Consider the following 9,719-nt stretch of genomic DNA (forward strand, 5'->3'; position numbering starts at 1 on the left):
TACCATCATTTCTATTTCACCATCCAGTTTAGGCCACCACACAAAACTTCTGGCCAGTGCTTTCATAGCACATATACCTGGATGTTCAAAATGCAGTTCATTCAAAATTTACCCGCTAAAACACTGTGGAATTAACACCCTCATACCCCACAACACACATCCCTGTTCTTCTGATAATTGACATCTCCTTAAATGATACGGTTGAAAGTCTTAAGGATGGACAAATCTCTGGCCATCCATTTAGTGTATACTCCAGGACTCTTCCTAATACAACATCTTTCCTAGTTTCATGAGCAATCATTCCGGAGGTGACTGGAAAATCTTCTGCTATCATGGTTACAACATAAACCTTAGGCTCTACTCCATCATTTGATCCACTACCTGGCAACCTTGACAAAGCATCTGCATTGGAATGATCATCTGAAAGTCTGTACTGTATCTCATAGTCATATGCCGACAATATCAAAGCCCATCTCTGCATTCTTGCTGCAGCAAGTGTAGGAACAGGTGATTTAGGACCCAAAATTGCCAAGAGAGGCTTGTGATCAGTTATTAAAACAAAATTTCTCCCATATAGATACTGGTGAAATTTCTTTACTCCAAATATGATAGACAAAGCCTCTTTCTCTATTTGTGCATAATTTTTCTCGCTTTGGGTAAGAGTTCTCGAGGCATATGCAATGGGTCTTTCTTCCCCGTTATCCATTATGTGACTGATGACAGCACCTAATCCATAGCCCTATGCATCACAAGCAAGCTTTAGTGTTCTACTGGTATCATAGTGGACCAAAACATCAGTACTAGACAGAGCAGCTTTACAATCTTCAAATGACTTCTGAGTTGCACTGTTCCATATCCATGGTATCCCTTTCTTTAATAGTTCATGCAGAGGGGCTAAAACTGATGAAAGTCCACTCAAGAACCTTGAATAATACTGTATCATACCTAGGAAAGCTTTCAATTCACTGACATTTTTTGGAGCAGGTAAATTTACTATGGCTCCTACTTTATCTACTACAGGTCTCAGCCTTCTGCATTCACTTTGTAGCCCAGATAAGTTACTTCTTTAGCTAGGAATGAACATTTGCTCTGGTTGAGCCTGACATTGTGTGCCAACAATCTTTCGAATACTGTGGCTAGGGTTTTGACATGATTTTGGATGTCACTGTCAACAATAAGGACACCATCCTGAAAACATAACACATTGGGAAGACCCACAAGAATTTTGTCCATGATGCACTGAAATAACTTTGGTGCACTCTTAACACCATAAGGCAACCTTTTGAACTTGTACAATCCTTTATGAGTGTTGATGGTAAGGTACTGTTGACTTTCAGCATCAACAGAGACCTGAGCATATGCTTGGGACAAGTCTAACTTAGTGAAAATGGTTCCACCTGTTAGTGCAGCAAACAAATCTTGAGATGTGGGTAAGGGATATTGCTCATCCTCAACAGCTTGATTAATGGTAACTTTATAATCACCACATAGTCTAACAGATTTATCAGCTTTAGGTACAATTACTATTGGAGCAGCCCAATTGCTCTTGGCGGTTTTCACAATAATTCCCTCACTCACAAGTCTGTCTAATTCCTTCTCAACCTCACCTTTCAATGCATAAGGAACAGGTCTGGACTTAGCATATATGGGTGCAACATCTTTGTCAATGGTGATATGAGCTTCATAACCCTTTATACCACCCTGTCCCTTTACAAATAAAATCTTGTATTTTTCAAGCAATTTCTCAAGACCTGGAATACTGTTACACATTCTAACACTAAATATCTCCTTCCAGTCCATCTCAAGTTCACACAACCAGTTCTTACCTAACAAAGTGGGTCTATTCACATAACTAGCTATAATTAATGGCAACTTTAAATTCTGATTTTTGTACTTTACCTCACACTCTAATTTACCTTCTGTGTTCAAAATCTCTCCAGTATAAGTTCTCAACTTGACACCTGAGTCTTCTAAAGGCACATGCGCAAATAGTTTCTCATACATATCTTTACTCATTATGGAGAAATCAGCTGCAGTATCCATTTCCATGGTTACAGGTGTGTCATTAATACACAAGTCCACATTATACCTATGTTTAACTTTCTCTTCACGACTGGTGTAAATAGTAAACACATGGGCACTCTCATCACTATCATATCCAAAATTACTAACACTCTCATGAATACTGTTTTTCATTTCCTTCTCTCCACCTTCAACTGCATATACTCTACCTCTATCACTTCTACAGGCAGGAGCAATATGTCCAATACGTTGACAATTGTAACATTTTGAATTCTTGAACTTACACTGAAAGCTTTCACGTTTCCCTCGGCACCTCTTACATTTTAAATCAGCATGTGTTCCTTGTTTTGTGGCATATTTATTCCTTTTAGCTACAGCTACTTTACACACTGAGCCACTACTGCCTACTGTTTCACTACCAGCATTGGGAACAAATTCTCTGGTGTTTTTCTCGGCCAATTCCATGCTTGTAGCTATCTGACATGCACTTTCAAAAGTTAAGTTAGTGGTGTTCATTAACTTATTCTGTATTTTTTCATAATTCAGGCCTATTACAAACCTGTCTCTTAGAGCTCGGTTCAAGAACTGTCCAAAGTTACAGTGAAAGGATAACTTCTTCAAAACTACGATATAATTACTTACTGATTCATCTTTACCTCTATCTCTGGTGCCAAATCTGTAACTTTCAGCGATCTCAAGTGGAGCAGGATCAAAATGTTGCTTCAGAATCTTGGTAATCTGAATCAGTGAGGAGTCTTTGGGTTTGTCTTTAGTAAGCAGATTGACCAGAGTAGAATAAACATTAGCTCCTACCTCTGTCATAAAGATTGCTTTCCTTTTCTTTTCAAGGACTTTTCTCTTCTCCGCATCCCCACCGTCGTCCATTAATTCATTTGCCAGAAAGAAGAAGTCCATTCTCTCACAATATGATGTGAAATCTTCCTTGTCTGCATCATACTCCCCCACTCACTGACGCCAGCCATGGTTGCTCTCTTCACTTAAATTCTCCAGGTTCAGAGTAGCCTTCCCTTCAGTGGTCACTATTCTCTCTTCAAGGACTTCACCAACACTTTGATAATCCCATCCTCGTCGCCAGTGTAGTATCTTGGGTTATTTAATGGGAGAATGAAGAGTCACATGGTTTGTCTGGCTGGCTGTTTATTGTCTGTTCTTGGTTACAACGTGCCTAACACATTTCGTAAGAAGTAACATAATATATAATATATACATTCAATAAATGCAGCATATAAACATACATATAGATAACAGTTTTCTACAATGAAAAAAGTTCCTTCCCAAATTATGTAGTCTCCAAAAAGTCCATTTACGACACACAATCTCAATTCGCGTAACGTGCAATCCGAAGCCTGGGAGGATTCGCATCTTTCTAAAACGTGTATGTACTCATTTGTGCTGAAAGGTGTAGATGTAGAGTTAACAACAGTTCAGAGACAGGTTGTGTAACATTGCTCGGAAAGGCTCGAATAACATCGACCCCGTGGCTAAAGATATTATTTTGGCGTGACCGTACACGTCGATTATAAGCCAACATCGGAGCTTCTCGACCGACGGACGAGTCGAGTTCCCGAGGCTCGTTCGCGAGTCCAAGTTAACTCTTGTAGATTATGATATACAGTACGGTAGAGCTATACTATATATATATATATACCCAGCACATTACGGTACAGTCGGTCCCCGACTTACGACGGGTTCGGGGACCGGCGACCGGGTCGCAAGTGGAAAATGCGAAAATAATACGGTACATAGAAAATCTAAAATGGGCGTCTCTTTTTCTTCGGAGCACCACGAAATTCTCGGTTTTACTCTTGCCAGGCATCTTAAAGGGAATTACAAAAAAAAATTTTGTCGGTACACAGCTCAATCACTAACGTCGGGATTCGAAAGTGGGTAATTTGACAAAATGTCGGTACGGCCGAGGCGGTCGCGAGTCGAGGAGTAGCCGATATTTAACTAATGATAAGAGAAAAAGTTATTTCTTTAATGTTTTGTTTTTTGTGTTTTCAATGTTTTGTCGGCGAGTCAGTTCTCGTCTTCAGAGTTTAGGTCACGAGGGAGGCTTAAATATATCTAGAAAAAAAATTTTGCTCCCGCGTAAAAATCACAATAGATTTGAACCGTCCTCCGATTGGTTACAACAGATTATGTGAAATTCGAGTGAAAGAGATTAAAATAATAAATCCCACAAAATTGCGTTTCTCCCGGTAGCACGACAAGAATCCGTCGATGTCGTCGCAGTCTCGTTCTACGTCTGTCGCGTCCATGAAATGTAAACGCCATCGGACGCGTACGAAACCGGGTACGCCGATTACATTTTTGCTCGTCCGTCACGAGAAGTTAGGTAAGGTTTTCAATGTTGTTTTTTCACCCTTCATGTTGAAAGTCTAACTCACTTTGTAAGATTCATTGTTTTTGTGAGTGTAAGAGGAAATTAAGATCATATTTATTTATTAGACAAAAATTATCGTCTCGTCCGTGCACCTGTTTTCCGAAGGTCAGAATCGTTCAAAATACATGACAAACTATTGGATAAACCCAATTTGACCTAACCTAACCTATTTGAACAATCAGTTTCTCCGTGTGGTATTAAACTAACGAGTAACCTTTGCTTTTAATGCGAAGTTGTCATTTGACCCGGATTCTGGGTCGAATAACCGTCGGCTATTTGACCGGGACCTGCAAGGATTGTATGGGATTTTAATGGGGTTGTAGTCGGGATGATTGTGGGCATTAAACTAGTCATTACACTGTGGTCTTATTAAATTGTATAATTTTCTGTTGCCAAAAGGATTTAGTTTTGTTTTAGATCCCGGTCAAATAAGCAGCGGTTATTGTGCCAAGTCCCGGTCAAAGAACCCCTGCCTATAATATAATAGTTTTCCAGTGTTGCGTATTATATAACTATTGGTGACATTTCCAGAAAGCTTCAAGGACCAACAACACATCTTGGTATGACAAGTTCAGACTCGACTGCACAGACCCGTCCGGCCTAGCACCCGACGCCGTTAACGGAGAGACGCCGCCGACCCGCGGGAGGTAAGACCGACGTCGTTACTTCACGTCGTGTCATTGGGCGTACAAGCCGAGTGCATTAGAGTATGTACTTAAGCGCACTTGTACGGTAATCCTATAAAAGTGGGCATTTATGTAAATGTCGGTGTCTAAAGTCATGTCCCATCGGTGTCGGCGGTACGCGACACGTCAAAAATATGGGCCAGATTCATGTTTTCCATCCCGTGCCAAATTTTGAATGTGTGTTTATTTTGTTTTTCTTTAAAGTACAGTACAGTATATTAATAACTTTAAGCTTCGTTTTCAAAACATAATTTCATTGTTTATTAATTATGATACTCTACAAATAGTGTGCTGCTTTTTATACTTTTTTCTACTTGTATGTTTCAGTTAAGTTAATTAAACTTTTATTTGCACAGTTTTGAAGAAGACTACTTTGTATAAGTTTTAATGTTTGCTTTTCAACAGTGCAGTGCTTTATCTTAAGTAATATTTTCAGGCACTTTCTCCATCACTGCCTAAAGTGGACCCGATGTGAACTAGAATGAAGTTGGCTGGACATAAAGTTAACTGGACTAGAAGTGGACAGGACCTGAAGCTAACTGGACCTCAAGTACTCTGTGGTATTGTATTTAATATTGTTGTGGTACTTCGAATGTTAGGGAAGTTCTACCGGCATTCCCCAGTTTATAAGAGTACTGTGCCGTAAAAACCTATCGTAAATCGATTCAATATTCCTATAACCTCGCATTATAAAAAAGTTCCTCCCAAATTATGTAGTCTCCAAAAAGTCCATTTACGACACACAATCTCAATTCGTGTAACGTGCGATCCGAAGCCCGGGAGGATTCGCATCTTTCAAAAACGTGTATGTACTCATTTGTGCTGAAAGGTGTAGATGTAGAGTTAACAACAGCTCAGAGACAGGTCGTGTAACATTGCTCGGAAAGCCTCGAATAACATCAACCCCGTGGCTAAAGATATTATTTTGGGGCAACCGTACACGTCGATTATAAGCCAATATCGGAGCTTCTCGACCGACAGACGAGTCGAGTTCCCGAGGCTCGTTTGCGAGTCCAACTTAACTCTTGTAGATAGTGATATACAGTACGGTATAGCTATACTATATATATATACCCAGCACATTACGGTACAGTCGGTCCCCGACTTACGACGGGTTCGGGGACCGGCGACCGGGTCGCAAGTCGAAAATGCGAAAATAATACATTACATAGAAAATCTAAAATGGGCGTCTCTTTTTCTTCAGAGCACCACGAAACTCTCAGTTTTACTCTTGCCAGGTATCTTAAAGGGAATTACAAACAAAAATTTTGTCGGTACACAGCTCAATCACTAACGTCGGGATTCGAAAATAGGTAATTTGACAAAACGTCGGTGCGGCCGAGGCGGTCGCGAGTCGAGGAGTAGCCGATATTTAACTGATGATAAGAGAAAAAGTTATTTTTTTAATGTTTTGTTTTTTGTGTTTTCAATATTTTGTCGGCGAGTCAGTTCTCGTCTTCGGCGTTTAGGTCACGAGGGAGGCTTAAATATATCTAGAAAAAAATTTTGCTCCCGCGTAAATATCACAATAGATTTGAACCGTCCTCCGATTGCTTACAACAGATTATGTGAAAGAGTGAAAGAGATTAAAATAATAAATCCCACAAAATTGTGTTTCTCCCGGTAGCACGACAAGAATCCGTCGATGTCGTCGCAGTCTCGTTCTACGTCTGTCGCGTCCACGAAACGTAAACGCCATCGGACGCGTACGAAACCGGGTACGCCGATTAAATTTTTGCTCGTCCGTCGCAAGAAGTTAGGCAGTTTAGATTAGGTTAGGTAAGGTTTTCAATGTTGTTTTTTCACCCTTCATGTTGAAAGTCTAACTCACTTTGTAAGATTCATTGTTTTTGTTAGTGTAAGAGGAAATTAAGATCATATTTATTTATTAGAAGAAATACAAATAAAAACGGGTAAAATTATCGTCTCGTCCGTGCACCTGTTTTCCGAAGGTCAGAATCGTTCAAAATACATGACAAACTATTGGATAAACCCAATTTGACCTAACCTAACCTATTTGAACAATCAGTTTCTCCGTGTGGTATTAAACTAACGAGTAACCTTTGCTTTTAATGCGAAGTTGTCATTTGACCCGGATTCTGGGTCGAATAACCGTCGGCTATTTGACCGGGACCTGCAAGGATTGTATGGGATTTTAATGGGGTTGTAGTCGGGATGATTGTGGGCATTAAACTAGTCATTACACTGTGGTCTTATTAAATTGTATAATTTTCTGTTGCCAAAAGGATTTAGTTTTGTTTTAGATCCCGGTCAAATAAGCAGCGGTTATTGTGCCAAGTCCCGGTCAAAGAACCCCTGCCTATAATATAATAGTTTTCCAGTGTTGCGTATTATATAACTATTGGTGACATTTCCAGAAAGCTTCAAGGACCAACAACACATCTTGGTATGACAAGTTCAGACTCGACTGCACAGACCCGTCCGGCCTAGCACCCGACGCCGTTAACGGAGAGACGCCGCCGACCCGCGGGAGGTAAGACCGACGTCGTTACTTCACGTCGTGTCATTGGGCGTACAAGCCGAGTGCATTAGAGTATGTACTTAAGCGCACTTGTACGGTAATCCTATAAAAGTGGGCATTTATGTAAATGTCGGTGTCTAAAGTCACGTCCCATCGGTGTCGGCGGTACGCGACACGTCAAAAATATGGGCCAGATTCATGTTTTCCATCCCGTGCCAAATTTTGAATGTGTGTTTATTTTGTTTTTCTTTAAAGTACAGTACAGTATATTAATAACTTTAAGCTTCGTTTTCAAAACATAATTTCATTGTTTATTAATTATGATACTCTACAAATACTGTGCCTTTTTTATGCCTTTTCTGTAATGCTTTTCAGTTAAGTTACCCAGGCTAAAGCTTTGTTTTTATAATTTGAAGAAGACTTCTTTGTATAAGTTTTAATGTTTGCTTTTCAACAGTGCAGTGCTTTATCTTAAGTAATATTTTCAGGCACTTTCTCCATCACTGCCTAAAGTGGACCCGATGTGAACTAGAATGAAGTTGGCTGGACATAAAGTTAACTGGACTAGAAGTGGACAGGACCTGAAGCTAACTAGACCTCAAGTACTCTGTGGTATTGTATTTAATATTGTTGTGGTACTTTGAATGTTAGGAAAGTTCTACGGGCATTCCCCAATTTATAAGAGTACAGTCGGCCCTTCACATACGCGGGTTTAGCATTCACGGATTCGCAAATACGCGGATTGCCCCGCCAGAGGAATATTCTGTAGATTGAAGTACATTCAAATCGCGCGCCATTCAACTCGCGCGCGGCACCGAACACGGGACACCACCGCTCCCGCAACCTCACACACACACATAGCTCTCCCTCACTCAGTCAGTCTCGCTGTAACCACACTTGTGTTGACATCAGCATTGTAGTTGCAAAAATATTACATTTCCGTGAATGTATTATATCAAGCACAGTATGAATAGAATATCACTAAAATAAGAGTATTTTAACCGAAAACTACTAAAAAAACGAGTAACATCTCTTGAACATCGGAAGGTTAGGTAAAGTCTCTTGTTTTCGTCATGTATTTTATCCTAATTTACATTGAAATACATCACGTTTCAGCAAAAGTACTATTTATTTCTGAGAATATGGAAATGTAATATTTTGCTGAAATGACGTACGTATTACAGTGGAAAGTGACGAAAGCAATGACTCGCTTTCTTTCGCTCAAAAGATGTTACCGTAATCGCTTTTCGAATGGTTTTCAGTTAAAAAACTGTTGTATTACAATAATATTCTATCCTAATTCACTTGTGATGCAACAGTTTTTTAACTGAAAACCATTCGAAAAGCGATTAAGGTAACATCTTTTGAACGAAAGAAAGCGAAAGTCATTGTTTTCGTCACGATTTTGTCCCATATTCCACTGTAATACTTAAGTCATTTCAGCCAAAATATTTCATTTCTGTGAATGTAGTATATCAAGCACAGTATGAATATAATATCATTGTAATATAACAGTATTTTAACCGAAAACTATTAAAAAAACGAGTAACATCTCTTGAACATTGGAAGGTTAGGTGAAGTCTTTTGTTTTCGTCATGTATTTTATCCTATTTTACATTGAAATACATCATGTTTCAGCAAAATTACTATTTATTTCCAAGAATATATTCATTCAGGCGCAGTTTAGGTAAAATATACATGTGATGTAACATTTTTTTAATTGAAAACGATTCGAAAAACACGTACCCTCTAGCCCTGTTCAAGGAGAGGACTGGGAGAAGCTGTTTGGTGCTGCAGACGATGGCAAGGAAAATGATTTGGATGGATTTTAATGAAAATATTCAGAAGTATGGTATCGTAGTATTTATTCAGGTCAATTAGGATAGAATATTATTGTAATACAACAGTAGTGACGATGTGGAGGAGGCGGAGGGATAGAGCGGGGAGGAGGTGACTGGCGGGAGCAGGGACGAGTGGAGATGCCAGCCAGTACATTACGGGTGTATTAATTGTTTTTATAGCTATTTTTGCATTTTAATGTTAAATACTGATACATTACGTTTCAACAAAACTACCATTTATTTCTGAGCACATGGAAATGTAATATTTTTGCCGAAATGAT

At 39.4% G+C, this 9,719-nt stretch overlaps 1 long non-coding RNA gene across 1 annotated transcript; it reads left to right on the forward strand.

Moving 5' to 3' along the window:
* The first annotated feature begins 4,929 nt into the window (after nt 1-4,929).
* LOC121866006 lies at nt 4,930-8,345 on the forward strand. Its single transcript, XR_006088869.1, has 4 exons — nt 4,930-5,076; nt 5,552-5,675; nt 7,494-7,609; nt 8,086-8,345. It is a non-coding gene; the product is annotated as an uncharacterized LOC121866006 (long non-coding RNA).
* Nucleotides 8,346-9,719: the final 1,374 nt, after the last annotated feature.

This window comes from Homarus americanus, unplaced genomic scaffold (assembly GCF_018991925.1).
Source record: "Homarus americanus isolate GMGI-L3 unplaced genomic scaffold, GMGI_Hamer_2.0 scaffold15278, whole genome shotgun sequence".
NCBI classification, from domain to species: Eukaryota; Metazoa; Arthropoda; class Malacostraca; order Decapoda; family Nephropidae; genus Homarus; species Homarus americanus.